Source organism: Lacerta agilis, chromosome 17 (assembly GCF_009819535.1).
Source record: "Lacerta agilis isolate rLacAgi1 chromosome 17, rLacAgi1.pri, whole genome shotgun sequence".
NCBI lineage: Eukaryota > Metazoa > Chordata > Lepidosauria > Squamata > Lacertidae > Lacerta > Lacerta agilis.
In genome coordinates, this window is record NC_046328.1 from 15,738,581 (window position 1) to 15,757,090 (window position 18,510).

Here is an 18,510-nt window from a genome sequence, read left to right on the forward strand (position 1 = left end):
GTTGGTTTCACTCGTCCAAGCAGCCTGTCCACATCCTCGGAGGTAACAGACTGAAATTGATCCCACGCAACTGGACTAGACAGTACTCTGGCACTCTCCCGCCCTGGCCCTGCTCCCACAGTGGAGTCTATCTCTTTCCGAATCTGAGCGATTTTATCTGCAAAAAACTTTGCAAACGCATTGCAGGAGATCTTGGGGTCCCTACCAGGCCCCGATGACGAAGGTGGCTCCGATAGATTCCGAACCACCTGAAAGAGTCTCCTGCTGCTATTTTCCGCAGATGCAATAGAGGCGGTGAAGAAAGTCTTCTTCGCCGTCGCTATCGCCACTTGGTAGGCATCCCTATTTTCATCGGAGAAATGTTGGAGGGTATGTTGTTAAGGGTGCTGAGAGTTCTTAGGAGATTCCCTCACTTCCCTCACAGCACTACAACTCCCAGAGTGCTTTTCAGTCAACACCCACTTCCCAGGGAACTCTGGGTATCGTAGCTCTGTGAGGGGAGCAGGGTTGTCTCCCAGCAACTCTCAGCACCCTCAACAGGCTATAGTTCCCAGGAGGCTTTGGCGCCAACCATGACTGTTTAAAATGGTATGATACAACTTCAAATGTAGAGTGACGCTGCCCCCCCCCCCCACATTTCCCATGCTTCTCCGTGCATTTCTGTGTGCCCTCATTAACATCCGGAACACCTCCAAATTTAGTAGTACTCATGACAGTTCATCAGACCAGTTGCAAAACTCCTGGCTGTTAATAAAGATAAAGTAAGGCCAGTGTTTTTATTTATTTTAAGGAGCCATGTAACTTCTGCCCAGCCTGTGTTGACTCAGTCCACAGAATGGGCAATGCTGTTTGTTTCCGCTTGATGGAAAAGCAAGGAGGGTGTCACTTGAAAGCAACACATTTGCATCACTTCGTATCTGATGAGAGCTCTGTCAGATAACAGGAGTGTCAAAGTCTTTCAAAGAGCTGGTTGTGGGAGCTGCTCTGAAGTCACACACACTGTCTTCCCAACCTCAAGCATTTCCCTGTGCTCTGAATGAAAGAGTTGGCCAAGTCCTAGAAGGCACCTTTCTCCACCAGACAATACCACTCCCACTCTGTGGTGTGTGTGTGTGTGTGTGGGGGATATTTCCTACACCCCAAGAAGAAAAGTCAGGTAGGCTGGCCCCGGGGAGGAGCAGTGGGCAAGCAGGTGAGGATTAGGGGTCAATCTTAGGTGGGGATAGGTTGACTTATAAGGGGGGGGGTTCTTCTAACAACTCTCAGCACCCTTAACAAACCACAGCTCATTGAATTCTTTGGATGGAAGCCACGACTGCTTATAAGGCGGTATCACAGTGCTTTAAATTCGTGATATGAATGAGGCCTAAGACTAATGTTTAAGATCTACCTGCTCCTCTCCCAGAGTTACAATTCCCGGAGTGGTTTAGCAACCAACCATTCTTCCCAGGGAACTCTGGGATCTGTAGTTCTGGGACGGGAATGGTGTGTGTCTCCTAACAATACTCAGCACCCTTTACAGACTACAGGCCCCAGAATTCTTTGGAGGCAGCCATGACCGTTTCAAGTGGTATCAAAACACTTTTAATGTATGGTGCAAAGGTGGCCTTAATGTGCATTTGGCATGATCCTACTAAAGCAGGGGTCAGCAAACTTTTTCAGCAGGAGGCCAGTCCACTGTCCCTCAGACCTTGTAGGGGGCCGGACTATATTTTTTTTTTTGGGGGGGGGGGGGAGAACAAATTCCTATGCCTCACAAATAACCCAGAGATGCATTTTAAATAAAAGGACACAATTCTACCCCTGTAAAAACACGCTGATTCCAGGACTGTCCGTGGGCTGGATTTAGAAGGCCTTAGTTTGCCTACACATGTACTAAAGGGAATTTTGGGTAGCCCTCCAAAAAGGCCCCTGCTCCTTGTGGGAAAAAAAACCTTCAGAAATTCGGCACGGCCCCTACAAATCATGACTCTTAGCTAGGCTGCATATCTTTCCAAGCCATGCTCCCCCCCCCAGTCCTTTGAAATTAATTCCCCCTTCCCCTTCCAGTATGGTTTCATGAGGCACTTATTTCCAAAGCCCGAAATAAAATCCAAATAGATTACAGCTACTGAGTCACCTTCATCCGCTCATTATAATTATGAGATTGTATTTTATTTGTTCTAAAAAAGCAATCAAGCTTGTCTGGGACGACTTTTTATGATCCCTGGGCTCTTTATCGCTTGTGCCTCTGCCTTGCTTTGGGTGTTTATAATGGGTGCCCGTGTGTGTTTTATGGGGAGGTTATCATTTTACTAGGGGACACTGAGCAACCTAGTTTGGGATGGTTTCAGGCTTGCTCTGTTTCACATTCCTGAGAGCAGCACATGTCCTGCAGCTGGGTGTCCTGCTTATTCCTGATGAATGTGCAACTCACAAGAACATTGCAGAGTCTCTTTGCTGGATCAGGCTACAGGGCTGCCTAGACCAGCATTCTGTTTTCAAAGGGTTGCCATATTTCAAATAAGTAAAAGCCCTACTTCTCTTGGCAAGCACACCAGCCAGAAGATTGCCACTTGCAAAAGTCACCGATCTGGATGGCTTTAAAAGAAGATTGGACTAATTCATGCAGGAGAAGGCTATTAATGGCTGCCAGTCCATACCCTCCAACAATTCTCTGATTAAAATAGGGACGTCCTATTCCATCATCACCATCATTTTATTATTTATACCCTGCCCATCTGACTGGGTTGCCCTGCCCACTCTAGGCAACCAACATATATAAAAACATAATAAAACATTAAACATTTAAAAAAAAATCTTCCCTATACAGAGCTGCTATCAGATTCTTCTAAAGGTTGTAATTAAACCATTGGCTTGGGGGGTCACATAACTCCATACCCTCCAACATTTCTCCGATGAAAATAGGGGCGCCCTAAGGAAAAGTGTCAGGGACACGGGTGGTGCTGTGGGTTAAACCACAGAGCCTAGGGCTTGAAGATCAGAATGTCGGCGGTTTGAATCCCTGCGATGGGGTGAGCTCCTATTGCTTGGTCCCTGCCCCTGCCAACATAGCAGTTTGAAAGCACGAAGTGCAAGTAGATAAATAGGTACCACTCCAGTGTGAAGCTAAATGGTGTGCTGCTATGGTTCACTAGAAGCAGCTTAGTCATGCTGGCCACATGACCCAGAAGCTGTACACTGGCTGCCTCGGCCAGTAAAGCGAGATGAGCGCCACAACCCCAGAGTCGTTCATGACTGGACCTAACGGTCAGGGGTCCCTTTACCTTTACCCAAGGAAAAGTGGGACATTCTGGGATCAAATCACAACCAGGATGGTTTCTGTAAATCCGAGACTGTCCCTGGAAAATGGAGACACTTGGAGGCTCTGCCAGCACTTATAAGGTAGGCTCTGCCTCCACAGTTGGAGGCAGTGATACTTCTGAAAACAAGTTGCTGGAAACCACACGAGAGAAGAGGACTCTTGTGCTCGGTTTTCCCACAGGCATCTGGTTGGCCATTGTTGTGGGATGTAAACACAGAGCAGCCAAACACAACATTGCTAGAGTGGACATGAAGGTAACTCAGTCCTCCAGGCTTAATTTCCCATTTACCTGGACTGAGTTACAGGAACCAGAAGTAGGTGTGGTCTTACCTGGGAACAAGATCCCAAAGATCACTCTCCTTTTTGCCTTGTCTTTTGAACAAGCAGGATGCTCTCTCACAGCTTGCAGCTGAGAGGAGCAGAGGTGAAGCCTGTTCCCCTATAGAATCAGCTTCACCACATGTAAATATATTTATCTAAGCTTATCTGCCTCTTTGAGCCTGTACTGTAAATCATGGATGACTGTAAGTAAACTCTTTTATATCTTATAATCAGTACTGCGTTGTGTCTTTGCTTTTAAGAGGGAAGAAGGGGAATATACCAGGAATATATATTTCTTATAGAGGCTTCAAGCCTATGCAACCGTTTTCTGCTGTGTTTTAAACGGGAATGTAACTCTGCTAAGTTTGGAGCTTGCTCACACAAGCTGGGATGATATATATAAAATAATATATACTCATCCACACTCCTAAACATTCCCACAATTGTGAGAACAGGATGCTGGTGTAGATGAACCATTGGTCTGATCCAGCAGGCTCTTTTTGTGATCTTCTGCAACATGCCTCTTCTAGGAGTCCACAAGCACAGCAGCAGCTCTCTCTGATTTTGATTTCCAAAAACTGGTATTCAGCACAACACAGCTGTAGAGACAATGCATTGCCACCGTAGCTAGTAGTCGCCAACAGCCTTCCTCTCCTCACGTTTGTCCAATCCTCTTTTAATGCCATCTAGTTCCTTGCCCCCTGCGGAAGTGAGTTCCACAGTTTGACTCTGCACTGCATGAAAAGTCCTTTCTTTTCTCTGTCCTGAATCTTCCAACGTTCAGCTGCATTGGATGCCCCCCAGTTCTAGTGTTGTGAAACACACGTAGTCCCTGCAACAATGATGGGTATTTTGCTCACGAGTTGATAGTGATAATAGTAACAAGCCTAGTTGATATTGTAGTGCAAGTTCTGGAAGGCAGCCGGATTCTCCTGGAAGCTTCATCCATTCCACGACCCTCCTTTGGAGTGGCAAGCAGTCTGAGTGGATGCTTCAGAGCATGGCTCCAGCTTCCAGAGCCCTGCAGTTATTAATTGAAAAACTCAATTGTCTTTCAAAACAAGGGCTGTTTCAAACACGCTGTTTCCACAATAAAAGGATCTGGCCCGCCGGGGAGGGGGGTAGGGAGGTTTGGAGATTATTGTGTTTAATTACCATCTGCAGTTCAAAAAACAAAACAAAACCATCCTTTGCCGGTTCCTTGCATCAACACAAAAGGGCCCAGTGTGTGTTTCTAGCGATGGGTGAAGGAGACATACAATACCGTTCCTGCTGCAGCGGCGCGATCCAAACCCTGTACGAGAAACAGAGGTGCATTGTAAAGGCAGCAAGTGAAGAGGGATGCCGTCCAACTCCGTCAGCTCAGAGCCTCTCGTTCAACATTAGAGATCTAGCCTGGTGTTATTCAGGAAGAGGTTCTGTAGTCCAAGAGGCAATGGGCAAAATCTGGCTTTGGCAGACCCTCTCAGAGCGAGGGGTAGAATCAATAGCAACAGGTAGGGCAGGGTGGACTGCAGAGGCAGGAGAACGGTGGAACGACACACTGACAACCAGTTTATTTCAAATTATTGAAGGCCACATCCCTGCCATATGTTTAAAGAGGCATTATTTATTGAAGTGATTTCATGAAATTTATATGCCACTTGTGGTTTTTTTTCGGGGGGGGGGGGGAGGGAAGCAAGCCACAAAGCAGTTTACAAAGAAATTAAAGCAATAAAATTCGCAGTAAAAACAACTCTTTGAAACAATCAAAGGATTAAGTCAGCAATAAACTAAAATCAGATCAAACCATACACCAGACACCCCCAACCTGCGGCCCTCCAGATGTTTTGGCCTACAACTAGCTAACAGGACCAGTGGTCAGGGATGATGGGAATTGTAGTCTAAAACATCTGGAGGGCCAAAGGTTGGGGATGCCTGCCATACACCAACATTTCACAAGTCTGGTGAGGCTTGTTCTGCAAAGAGCACAGGTCTGCAAGGTAGGGAGCAGGTCCCCCAAGACTCAAAGCTGAGATGGCAATAAGAACATCAGAGCAGCCTGCTGGATCACGCCAATTGCTTATCCAATCCAGCATCCTGTTCTCACAGTGGACCCCTAGATGCTCCTGTGAAAAGCCTAGAAGCAGCACCTGAGCACAGGAGCTCTCTTCCTTCCTGTGGTTCCAGCAACTGGTACTCAGAAGCATCACTGCCTCCTACAGTGGTGGTATAGCATATCCATCAAGGTTCATAGCCGTGGGTAGTCTTCTCCTCCATGAACTTGTTCAATCCTCTTTTAAAGACATCCAAGTTGGTGGCCATCACTGTCTTCTGTAGGAGTGAGTCTCATAAACTAGGCATGGAGTGAAGAAGTCCTTCCCGTTATCTGTCCTGAAACTTCCAACATTAAGCTTCATAGGATGTCCAGGAGTTCCTTTGTTTGCCCCTAGGATGCTTGTGTCTGCCAGCAGGTGAGGGTGCAAAGCTAGAACTCCAGGGTGTCAGGAGGATAATAGAATCACAGAACCACATTCTGAGGTTGTCCATTCTGCTATCAAACATGTCCTGCACTAAGAAAGTTCTTCCTAATGTTTAGTTAGTATTGTGACTTCCCTTGATCTGTATGCTGGACTTTTTATCTGACTCTCTGGGGCCAATGGGTAAGGGGTGAGCTATCAAACTTAATTGGAAATTCATAGATTGGATTGAGACGCTCTGTTTTGTTTCCACACAAGCAAATGCGTGGCTTTTCCTCCCGACGCGAAAATAGAAAAAAATGGGCTGTGGAAACAAGCTCTCCTTTCTCTGCCGGGCTCACTTAGCAGGTGAACAATTTGCGGGCCCATTATCTTCCTGCTCCGTGCAATTGTTGATAATTGACACGAGGAGATCCATTCTGCCTCTCCTGATCCTGCCAGGGATGCTGCAAGCTTGGCTTCGTTTCTTTAATTAGTTTTCGGTTCTTGGTACTTAGCGAACGGTCCCTTTTCTTTCTTGCTCAGAGTATTCTCATTGTGGAGTCCGCTCGCACCAGCCCCGCACCACAAAAATAAATAATCTGGCAGCAGGCAGGCCGGGAGCTCCCGTGTAGGAGGAAATGTTTGACAGGAGAAAAGCAGGTTCTTTGCAATGAATTTCTAACACTGCAGTTCCTTGGGGGGCACCTTTCAGCTTTTATTCGGATAAAGCGAGCTTGATTGGCAAAGCAACTTCCTGGGAATTTCCTAAAGCACACGTCGACTCCCATCCCTTGAGCCGACGATTCCGACAAAGGTCACTTCATTTGCATGCGATGGGGGGGTGTAATTTGCATAGATTTGCATACTACCTAGGTGCCCCATTTCAAGAATTAATATTCCACCCCCTGATTTGGTGCAATTTTTAATTGCCATATACAAACCCAAAGGAGCAAGTGTATGGAGAGATCCTCTGCTGCAACTGAAGCATGGAATGAACTCAAGGAATTTGCTTCCAAAAGATCGTAATAACAGCCACAGGCACAGACAGCTTTAAAAGGAGATTAAGTAGATTAACAATGGATAAGGCTAATCAACTAATCAACGGTGATTAGTTGTGGGAGTGAAACAGTACCGCCAGCTTCCAATACAATGTACCTCTGGATATCACTTGCCTTAGGACAGGGGTGAACAACATTTTGTCTGCCAAGGCAAGGGATGGATTAATCTGTCAATTTTGGTTTGTCTCAGTTCCACATTTTCTAATCTTAAATTCAGTTTGCAACATCCCTGCCTAAGTTGGCAATTTAAAATAAAATAAAATAAAAAAGACCTCATGAGAATTGGTCAGCATTTGAGCTTTCATTTCTCTTAATACGCAGATTTTTTAATGCCATTTGGTCTAATATAGACACATTTTGGCAGGCAATTTCCCCTTAATATAATGCAGCTTCAAATAGATGAATTTTATGTACACTTATCTCTAACATCCACTCCCCCCATGCTTTTTAAGATGAGCAAGCAGAACTGCAAAATTTAGAGAAGTGCCAATTTTGAAGGATAAGCCACGTTTGGGTTCCTGCATTGCTTTTGGGAAGTGCAAATCAGGCAGGTTTGCATTAAAATGTAACTCATACCAAATCTCCCCACCCTCCATAGCCAAAGACTTCATTCCCTCAGGACTGTGTCTGGGACCGGTGGTGGGTCGGTCAAGGACACCCACATATTCTCTCCGTCTCTCCCCCGCCCCCTATTTCCTAGTGGAAACAGTTGGCAACTGCCTTCAATTTTAACCTGAAGATTGCCACTTGTCCAGTTTTAATTTTAATTTTAATATGTTTGAATTAATTGTGGGATGTATCTTAATTTATTGATCACTTGTTTTTATGCATTGTCTTACTTGTATGTTGTTAGCCACTCTGAGCTTGGATTTGGAGGGCGGGATATCAATATTATCAATATTATTATTATTATTATTATTGACTTCCGGTTTGGTGCCGGTCAATGGCGGACGGGAGTCAGACGGCTCCGTCCTCCGTAAGGCTTTAGGGACCTCCGTGCCTGCGCCACGGGTCCCTTAAAACCACGGGAAGAGCGTCCCGTGGACCGTTATCCTTGTGGGTCCCAGACGTGCCGTCCCCGCTCCTGATTGACCCTCGTAAGGGGGAAAATCAGGCGAGCGGAGCCCGGTACGGGACTGAAGAGGTGACTGCCTTCGGAGGATCAAAGCAGCGATCCCGCCAGACTCGAGCACCCGACACTTCCTGCCTAGAAGTCTCAGAAGAAACTCTGTAAGTAACGATTTTGAATTGATTTGGAACTGTGAAGAATAATAACTTACAGAGAAAAGTTAAAAGGAAGCCTGCTCCCTTTGAACTGTTTGCCGGAGCTTGGTAGCGCTAAAAGATCAAAGCCGCGACTAACGGAAAAGTTTTGCGAACTCTGCCAAACTTTTTAAAAGTGGATTAAAAGTTGTTTTAAAGATGTTTTAAGACTTAAAAGCAGGAGATATGGCAAAAGAAGACACCGCTCTCCCTCAGGATTAGGATTCCGGGCCGGTAGCGGGCTGCAGTAAATTGTTGCCATTTTTCTCTTTGTTACTGTATCAGTGACTGTTTACCAGTGGAGACATTTTAGATACTTTGTCGCCAGCTACAACACACTATAAAGACTTGGTGGTAACACTGCAAAGGAAATATAGTTACTGGCTTGGGCTACTTAAAAGACTAAACTCTTTTTGACTGTAAAATACTTTGAGACTTTAAAATTGGGAACTCTGTGCCTAGAAGTTTGACTACTGGACTTGTGTGGGACTCCTGGCTCAGCAGTCTCTTTGTTCTCAGAAGGGAACTGCTGGCCACCTGGTGTTTACTTTTGAGACTGTTGGCTTTCCACTGTGAATGTCTGAAACGGTTACCACAGCAACTGGAGTGACCTTGAGATTACAATTGCAGAGCTCACAGGACATGCATGAGAACACTAGATCCAAAACAGCTAGCTCTTCACAAAGGAAAGGCTCTTTTTCCCTATCTTTACAAGAACAGATGGAGAAACTAGCTGCTAGTGTTGCAGAAATAGCAGAAGGACTTAAAAGTGTGACGGAGGGGTTGAAGCAAATGCAGGCTTCAGTTAATACAATCAGCGCATCAGTTAATGCTACAGTTAACTCTGCAATAGAAAAACTGCAAGTCGACCTAAAAGCTGATATAAAAAATTCCACTGACACATTGGAGAGATCGATTGGACAAATTGAGGAGAACGTAAGAAAGAACAGAGACCAAATAAATAATATAGCACAGGAGGTAACAACCCTGAAAAAGGACTCTGAGCAATTTAAAGTGGTTCAAGAAAAAATAAAAAAAGTGGAACAGAAATTGGACAATATAGACTTGGAGAATTTAGAGAGAATTGGCACACGACAGAGAACTGTGGAAGAGTCTCTTGCTTTTCTTCAACTCCACCAGAGGGAGGGGAACATTCGTCTCAGGGGTCTTCCGGAATTGGAAGGAGAAGACCTGAAAGCCTATATTGTGAAGTTATTCTCGTCATATTGGGAACTGGAAGAGGTAAACGTTGCAGCACGCATAGTGAAGGCCTTCAGATTTGGGCCTAGAGGATCCAGAGGGAAGAAAGGTGCCAAAACAGTCAGTGACTGTCTGCTTGTGTTGCATGACAGAAACGACAGGGACTTCTTTCTGGATCTGCACTACAAAAATAACCTGGTGGTACAGTGGAGTAAAGTCATCTTTTATAAGGATATCCCCAGATTCTTTTTGGACAAAAGAATTCCATACAACGATCTGGTTGCTGAGCTAAGAAGAAACAACATCTCCTTCAGCTGGGAATTTCCGGAAGGTCTTGCTTTTACATTTGAAGGAAAAAAGATAAGAATTAAATCCCTGGCTGAAAAGCAAAAATTCCTAGATAAACATCTGGAAGAGCTCAAAGGGCCACTTGATCCAGCACTTCTACATAGACGTCCAGGAGTATTCCCACCGCCGGGGATACCAGGACCAAGCGAAAAGGACCCAGAGGAAGACAAGAAAGCAGAAGCAACTAGAGGAGAGGATTAATAAAGAAAAATGGCGTTTAAACTAATGACATGGAATGTACGGGGATTGAACCAGAGACCGAAGAGACGCAGAGTATTTCATGGATTGGAAAAGAAGAATTTGGATATTATTTGTTTACAGGAGACACACATAGTTCGGCGACATAGAAGATTATTACAAAACAAAAAGCTAGGCCAAGAGTTCATATCATCAGACAAGGTCAAAAAGAGAGGCGTGGTAATATATGTAAAGGAGAAATATAGCCCAAAACAGCTATTTAAAGATGAGGAAGGGAGATACATCGCAATTGAAATTAAAATACAAGGCGAAAATTTTTTGATTCTGGGACTTTACGCACCAAATGATGGAAAGTCAATTTTCTACAAAAAAATACACGACCTGCTGCTGGACTATTTGGACTATAAACTAGTTTGCCTGGGAGACTTTAATGGTGCAGTTTCCACCTTAATGGATAGATCCCAAAGAACCAAACTAACAAATGATGGGAAACTACCTAAGACTTTTTTTGAAATGGTGGACAATTTAAATTTGGAGGATGCTTGGAGGCTAAAAAACCCCACCGACACTGAGGCAACGTATTTTAGTGAATCCCAGCAGTCATGGTCGAGGATAGATTACATTTGGATATCGAACGAATTGGCACCGAAAATACAAAAAGCAGAAATCGGCCCAAGGACTTATTCGGACCACAATCCTGTACAGGTAACCCTTAAGATGGCCTCCAAGGGTTCCTTCAGATGGAGAATGGATGACGCTTTGATGAGAGACACCAAGCTGGTAGAAAGAGCCGCGAAAAAAATGAAGGAGTATTTTCAAATTAACTGGAATTCGGAAGTAGAAAAAAGAATCGCCTGGGATGCAAGTAAAGCGGTAATGAGAGGATTCCTCATAAGTGAAAAAGCAAAAAAGAAAAGACTACAAAATGCGGAAATGGAAAGACTGTTGAAATTAATTAAAGTTAAGGAGAAAGAGTTAAGAGGACATCCCAAATCTTTAAGAATCCAAAAGGAAATCAAATACTTACAATCCCAGTATGCTAAAACTATGAATCAAGACATAGAATGGAAATTAAAAATGATGAAAAAGAGATCATTTGAATCTGCGAACAAATGTGGAAAACTACTAGCTTGGCAACTGAAGAAAAGACAAAAGGCAAATGTCATCGGTAATTTAGCAGTGAATGGAAAAATAGTGGAGAACCCGGAGGAAATCAGAAAGTGTTTCCAAAAATTTTACAAGCAACTGTACAAGGAGGAGAGGATAAAAGAAGAAGAGATAGACCGATTTCTGCAACAACATAGTCTGCAAAAAGTCCCAGAGGATAAACTAATAACACTCAACCACCCAATATCGACCCAAGAGATTGAGGATGCAATTAAAAATATGCAACTAGGAAAGGCACCAGGACCAGATGGACTAACCGCAAAGTTTTACAAGACTCTTAAAGATTGGCTTTCGCAGCCTTTGAAAGAAGTTTGCAATAAAATACTGGAAGGAGATAGGGCGCCAGAGACGTGGAAAGAAGCCTTTATCACACTGATTCCAAAACCAGATACAGACAGAATGCAAATGAAAAACTACCGTCCAATTTCCCTTTTGAATGTGGATTATAAAATTTTTGCAAATGTTATGGCTACAAGATTAAAAAGAGTGCTGAAAGACTATATACATAAAGATCAAGCGGGTTTCCTTCCAGGAAGACAGATAAGTAATAATACAAGAATTATTGTGGACATTTTAGAAAAACTGGAAAGAAACATAAATACAGAGGCAGCACTATTGTTTATTGATGCGGAGAAAGCCTTCGACAAGGTATCTTGGATGTTCATGAAAAAGAATTTGGAAAAGATGGGAGTTGGAGAAAGATTTTTAAATGGCATTAAAGCCATTTATACAGAACAAAGAGCAAAAATAATAGTAAATGGTGTGATATCGGAGGAAATTGAAGTTGAAAAAGGAACAAGACAAGGGTGCCCTATCTCCCCTTTGTTATTTATCACGGTCCTGGAGGTCCTTTTAAGTATGCTACGAAAAGAGAAACAGATAAAAGGAATTAGGGTGGGAGAGAAAGAATACAAACTACGCGCCTTCGCAGACGATCTGATGTTATCCCTGCAAGAACCGGAAGGCAGTGTCCCCAAAGCCTTGGAATTAATTGAACAATTTGGACGAGTAGCTGGCTTCAAACTAAATAAACAGAAAACCAAAGTTTTAAGTAAAAATATGAGTGCAGAACAGATACGAAGACTACAAGAAGGCACAGGCCTCAATTTTGTTAAATCTGTAAAATATCTAGGTATCAATCTCACAGCAAAAAATATCAACCTGTACAAAGACAACTACGAAAAACTGTGGACAGAGATAAAGAAAGATCTGGAGATATGGACAAGATTGAAATTGTCGTTAATGGGCAGAATAGCAGCGATTAAAATGAATGTCCTACCAAGGATGCTGTTTTTATTCCAAGCCATACCAATTTTGGATAAAATGGACTGTTTTAAGACATGGCAAAGGGACTTATCGAAGTTTATATGGCAGGGCAAAAAGCCTAGAATCAAGTTTAAGATTTTGACAGACTCCAAAGAGAGAGGAGGCTTTGCCCTGCCGGATTTAAGACTTTACTTAAAGCAGCGGCCTTTTGCTGGTTAAAAGATTGGTTCAAACTAGAAAATGTAGACGTGTTGGACTTGGAAGGACACGACAACATGTTTGGATGGCACGCATACCTTTGGTATGACAAAGCTAAAATCCACAGAACTTTTAAGAGTCACATAATCAGGAAATCTCTGTATCAGGTTTGGATTAGGTATAAAGACTTACTGGAGAGAAAGACTCCTAGATGGATATCACCAGTGGAGGCCAAGGCCTATAAGAGACCAAACATGTCTGCAAGTTGGTTACGATATATGGACATATTGCAGCAGGAAGGGGACTCATTTAAGCTGAAAAGCTATGATCAAGTTAAAAATCGAGTCCCCGACTGGCTGCAATATCATCAGGTTTATGAAACATTTAAACTGGACAAAAAAATTGGTTTTCAAGTTGAAAAATCAAAACTGGAAACAGAACTGATTGAATTGAACTCTAAAAACCTTTCCAAGATGTATAACTTGTTGCTAGAGTGGCATACGAAAGACGAACTGGTGAAATCAACAATGATAGATTGGGCAAAAGATGTGGGTCATAATATTATGATGGATGACTGGGAGAGATTGTGGCAGAAAGGTATCAATTTTACTGCATGTAACAGTTTAAGAGAAAATGTTATGAAAATGATATATAGATGGTATCTGACACCAGTTAAGTTAGCTAGAATGAATTCTAAAATGTCGGATATGTGTTGGAAATGTAAAGCGTCGAAAGGTACCTTTTATCATATGTGGTGGTCGTGTCCAGGGGTAAAGGCCTTCTGGGATAAGATTTATAACGAGCTTAAGAAGGTAATGAAAATTACCTTTTGTAAGAAACCAGAGGCTTTTCTTTTGAGCATGACCAACGAAGAGATACCCAGACAGGATAGAGTATTTTTTATGTATGCCACGACAGCGGCCAGAATTTTATTGGCAAGAACTTGGAAGGGTGAAGACATACCGACAATTGAAGAATGGCAGATGAAGTTGATGGAGTACATGGAACTTGCAGACCTGACCGCCAGGATCCGAGACCAGAGGGAGGAGAAGGTGTCGCAAGATTGGAAGAATTTTAAGGACTATTTAGTTAAGCATGTTAAATTGAATGTTTGAATATTTGTGCAGAAATATATAAAAGAATCGGCTTTAGAAGCTTAAAGTTAGTTATAAGGGTTTAAGAAGAAATTTTGATGTGATAGATCTATTTGTATAAGAAGGTGATAAGATACAGAATATAAGTTAACAAATATATTGGTTTAGATAAATTTGAAGAACATTAGGATATTGAGTATGAGTTATTGGGAAAAGAAATGAAGCTACCTAAAGAGTATATATGTATTTGAAGACAGAGGAGGGACCAGGGGAAGTCCCCCCTAAGAAGATAAAAAAAAAAGTAGAGAAACAAAGATAAATAGTTAGTAAGGTTTGTATAAGTTTTCTTTTTCTTTTTGTAGGGTATTGTTGTGTTTTATATTGTTGATTGTGTATTATGTTTTTATTGTGTTTATGTATGTTTAATGTTGTTTTTGTTTGTTTTATGGAAAAATAATAAAATCTTATTAAAAAAATTATTATTATTATTATTATTATTATTATTATTATTATTATTATTATTATTTCTCCCTGTTGAGTAGGCTGCAAGAGTGTGGGAAAGGACAACCCCCTCTTGCCTGAGGTCTAAACTGAGAGCTGAACTGTTTTAATTAGGCAAAGGGTCATGTGAACCTTGCCCTAGGGCAGTAGTGGGGAACCTTCTTTACCACAATACCTTCTGGGGAGGACCACAATACCTTCTGGGGAGTCACATGCTGGTGGTGGGTCAGGCCCAGAGCCAAAAGTGGGTAGAGCAAGAAAGAAGAAGAAGAAGAAGAGGAGGAGGAGAAGGAGGAGTTTGGATTTGATATCCTGCTTTATTACTACCCAAAGGAGTCTTAAAGCAGCTAACATTCTCCTTTCCCTTCCTCCCCGACAACAAACACTCTGTGAGGTGAGTGGGGCTGAGAGACTTCAAAGAAATGTGACTAGCCCAAGGTCACCCAGCAGCTGCATGTGGAGGAGCGGAGACGCGAACCCGGTTCACCAGATTACAAGTCTACCACTTTTAACCACTACACCACACTGGCTCTCAGTGTGCAATTCCCCCCCCCCCTTTGCACAAGAGGTTAGTTTCTAGTGAATTCATGCATCTCTCTTTATACTCCATCCTGAACATGATCAGAGTTCAAGGGTGCATTCCAGCAAAACTGCTTCAGGCACAGGGCAGGGCCCTCAGGTTCTGCTTGCAAGCTTCCCATTGCCATAGAACCAAAGAATTGAACCTTGCAACTCCCTGTAATGCAGGAATCACAACTAAAGAATCCCCGACAGGTGGCCATCCAATCTCGGTTGAAAGACCTCCAAGGAAGAAGAGCCCACCACTTTCCAGGGGAGCTGGTTTCACTTTCGAGCAACTCCTACTGCCAGAAAGTTCTTCCTAATGTTAAATCACAATTTCCTTTCTTGCAATTTTGAGTTCTACCCTCTGGAGCAGCATCTGGTTGGCCACATTGGGCGTGATCCAGGCACTTTTTATCTTTTCATATTTGAGCCAAGGACTGCATCGCAGCATTTCGATCTGCATAAAATAAGAACGTATGGTGAGCCTGCTGGATCAGGCCAATGACTGAGCATCCTGTTCTTGCAGTGGCCAACCAGGTGCCCCAATGGGAAGCCCACAAGCAGGACTTGAACCTGACATTATTCAGATCTGCACATCAGCCTAAGAGGTGGGTCAGGTCAGTTCTTATGAGGATTCCAAAAGATTTGAATTTTGAAAGCATCTGTACTGCACACACATGGAGCAAATTATTGCCTGACCCATCCGGAGTTTAGCTTTAATGTGGAGAAATTGTACACTAAGTAAATTAGTCACTTGGCATTATTTTTACACAGAGCAATTGAATTACTTGTTAATAGTAATTACTAGGCAAATCAATTATCCAAAACCCCGAAACAACCCTGTGTTGTTCAATTACAGGTATTAGATGTGAATTACTGCACTCTTTAGTAAATGGAGTTTATCTTTACTGCCCCATAGGAATTACTACATTTCAAGCTAGCCATAGTATTTCAGAATAAGTTAGGGGGCAGTTCACCAAACACACAGGAACAAAGCAGTGACTTTGCTTCTGGGCATTGAAATGTTGAAAAACTCATCTGTAATCCCCCATAATTTTTTGCAAAAAAATGTAAAGGATCTCTTCCCCTCCCCCTTTTTCTGAAAGAGTATGATTACATGAGGCACTGAGGGCAACATCCAGTTTACTTTGATACTGTCATGCTTTTCAACTGGGTTCAGGGCCTCTCAGAGGGAAATTGGGATCCAGAACCAGGGAGGGATGGGTATTTCCTAGTGGAGCAATTAGGCTGCAACATTTGACTAGGGGGAAAGCTGAAATTGTAGCCTAGAGAAATGCTGTTCAATTTCCAGAAAATAAAATAAAATACAGAAAGGTGCAGAAGCAGGTAATGGGAAGAAATAAAAATGTGTAGCTCTTTGTGAACCAGTTGTAGATGTTGCCATTAGTATTAAAGAATCATCTATTTAAGTGCTTAACAACAACAACAACAACAACAACAACAACAACAACAACAACAACAACACCTGCTCTTCACCATAAGGTCCCAGGGTGGGTTACAGCAATTAAAACACTAGAATGTATGGCCATTTAATGAAGCTGAAGGTTGGAAGATTCAAGGCAGGTGAAAGAAAGGACTTCTTCATGCAGCACACGGAGTTAAACTATGGAACTCACTCCCACAGGAGGCAGTGATGGCCACCAACTCAGATGGCTTCAAAAGAGGATTTGACAAATTGATGGAGGTAAAGGCTATCAGTAGCTACTAGCCACAGTGTTTATTCTCTCCACAGTCAGAGGCAGTAACGCATTTGCATACCAGCTGCTGGAAACCACAGGAGAGGAGAGTGCTGTTATGCTGGGGTCCAGCTTGTGGGTTTCACAAGTGCCATTGTGCGAACAGGATGCTGGACTAGATGTGCCACTGGCCTGATCCTGCAGGCTCTTCTTATGCTGTTAAGGCTCTTCTTCCACCCAGCTATTCATCTGTCTGTAGACGAAACTCACGTGACACAGTAACAAAGGAGGCACAACAAGCTGCCGGTTTCAGCACTCTGGACAGCTCTTTCTTCTGTTCTTATGAGTGTTAACCAGGAACTCAGACTGGAAATGTCAGACATGCATTGAATGGCCTGATGTTTAATTGGTGTATAGTCTGCCCACCAGATGTGCAAAAGGAGTGAACAGTCTTTTATTATCACTGACCTTCCTGCTGCTGCTCTTACCCCTCTGAGGAGCATTATTAGTCTGCATTGGCTTGACTGCTAGTGATACCCAACTCTCCATTCTTGGCCTTGTGCTCCTTTTCCTGGCTCGGGAACCCTTGTGGGTGTCCTCCTCCCTTCTCTCACTTGTTTTCCCCCAAGAGGCATTGTGCCAAGAGCCCTCTTTTGGCAAGCTATTGCACTATTGATCAGCACGACAAGCTCCTTCCTGCATCCCAGCTGCAAGGTGACTCTGCCACAGTGCAGTTGGCTGCGAGGAGCCAAAATAATGAGCTACACCAAGGCCAACTGCCGGTGGAGTTGCATCTCAGTGACAGATGGAGGCCTCTCATAAGATGCCTCTTGCAACACTTGTTGCGTCGTCCTGTGGATACAGGGTACAGATCAGCCTTTGCGTTAATGAACCAGTGACAGCAGAAGATCAACCCTTGGTTGGAGGAGGGAGCAGGGAAGATACCAGCAGTTTATGAAATAACGGAATCCTCATTACCATTCTGATTTTGACCTCTGAGCTTCCCTTTCCTCTCCTCCAGGATAGCCTGCCGCTCGACTGGATGTGTTGCTGTCAGATCACAATGTAATCCCTGCCACTGCCGCCTTTCACAATGCCACAATGTTGGGGAGAAACCAATTAAAACTGAAACGCTACACTTTGCTTAACGTGGTGCAGGGAGATGGATAGGAATTCAGACCAGTGCTGGGTTTTTGCAGGCTGTAGGTAGCTTTTATAATTAGGAATGTGTCAAAGTTTCCTTTTCAGGAAAGCTAATTCTCCTTCCCATCTTCCTTGGCAGGGGCACAAATACAACCTCTGTCTTTTCTGCTGGGAGCATTGAGATGAATGAGGGGTCCTTGGGTGGCTGCAGAGGCGATGGAGTGGTGGCAGATCCCTGGTTCTCATTTGAAGAGTCTGGATTCCTGGACTTACTGGAAGTGTCAGGGATCAAATTCCGTTTCTCCTGGGTAGCCAGCAGAGTGTTCTGCATCAGATGGAACTTCCATACTGTTTGGAGTCTGCAGAATCCCTAAGCCAGGGGTGGGGAGCTGTCTTCAGTCCAGGACATTGTTGTTGTTGTTGTTGTTGTTGTTGTTGCTGCTGCTGCTGCAATTTACTACCTGCCCCTCACCTCAAGGTCCCAAGGCTGGTTACAGCAATGAAAACACAATATCAAAACAGTTTAAAACAACTTAGAATTACAGTAGTACCTTGGTAGTCAGATGGCTTGGTTCCCGAACAAATCGGCTCCTGAACGCCGCAAACCCGGAAGTGAGTGTTCCATTTTGCAAACGTTTTTCAGAAGCCAAACGTCCGACACAGCTTCTGTGGCTTCCGATTGAGTGCAGGAAGCTCCTGCAGCTAATCGGAAGCCGCACCTTGGTCTTAGAACCGTTTCGGGAGTCG